Below are 1,413 nucleotides of genomic sequence, written 5' to 3'. Positions count from 1 at the left end.
TATGTGAAATGTGTAAGGTACATAGTCCTTTTGCAGAGAATTTGAACTGATTACGTACAAACAAACTCATGCAGAGAGAAAACCATGTTAGTAATGTGAACTGAGCCAGGCGTGGTGGCTCATGCATGTAATCCCAGCACTTTGGGAGGCCAAGGCGGGTGGATCATGAGGTCAGGAGATCAAGACTATCCTGTTGAACATGGTGAAACCCTGTCTCTACTAAAAATACAAAAAAATTAGCCGGGTGTGGTGGTGGGTGCCTGTAGTCCCCGCTATTCAGGAGGCTGAGGCAGGAGAATGGCATGAACCCAGGGGGCGGAGCTTGCAGTAAGCGGAGATTGTGCCACTGCACTCCAGCCTGGGCGACAGAGCGAGACTCCATCTCAAAAAAAAAAAAAGAAAAAAAGTAATGTGAACTCATTAAACAGCAGTGTGCTCCTAGCATACATGCATATAGGCAGTGTAGAGCAGCCTGTTGCTAGATTTTCACACTTGGAAGATTATGCAGTTTGCAGGAGTGAATTTTAACAAATGCAGAGAATGCACTAGTGCCTTCAGTGATTAATTACCTCATATTGTATGTCACAATAAACATGTAGGAAATAAACTTGATACATCCAATGCAGAAAAGTCTTGAAAATTTTCTAAGTAACTATGTCTTGAAAAGTATTTACTGAGATAAATCTTATAAAGGGGGAGGCTAGGAAAGCCTTCTATGGGAAGAAAGACCCTGTCTCATCAGTGATCATAATAGATCATCAGTGAACTTACACATACTAGCAGCATTATCATGGGGAAAGCCTTTGCCCAGAAATAAAACCTTAACAGTTGGCAGATATATTTCACACTGGAGAAAAAGTTTCAAATGGCAGTGAATACAGTAGGATTTCAGTGATAAATTCTGCCTCATCATCATTACTTCATACAGAAATAAAACTGAAATGAAGAGTACCTTTAAAAAGGATCAGGAGGCCGGGCGCGGTGGCTCAAGCCTGTAATCCCAGCACTTTGGGAGGCCGAGACGGGCGGATCACGAGGTCAGGAGATCGAAACCATCCTGGCTAACACGGTGAAACCCCGTCTCTATTAAGAAATACAAAAAACTAGCCGGGCGAGGTGGCGGGTGCCTGTAGTCCCAGCTACTCGGGAGGCTGAGGCCGGAGAATGGCGTGAACCCGGGAGGCGGAGCTTGCAGTGAGCTGAGATCCCGCCACTGCACTCCAGCCTGGGCGACAGAGCGAGACTCCGTCTCAAAAAAAAAAAAAAAAAAAAAAGGATCAGGAAATTCATGAAGTAAAAAAGTCTCATGAAAATGATACATATTTGAGGACTTTCACAAATCTAAACTCATGATACACTTGATGTCTATTCTGGGACAGCATACCTTGCATATTATCAATGATTCCATAATTG

The sequence above is a fragment of the Macaca mulatta genome, chromosome 19 (assembly GCF_049350105.2).
Source record: "Macaca mulatta isolate MMU2019108-1 chromosome 19, T2T-MMU8v2.0, whole genome shotgun sequence".
NCBI classification, from domain to species: domain Eukaryota; kingdom Metazoa; phylum Chordata; class Mammalia; order Primates; family Cercopithecidae; genus Macaca; species Macaca mulatta.
The sequence above is the reverse complement of the archived record's forward strand: the minus strand, read 5'-3'. Positions refer to the sequence as shown.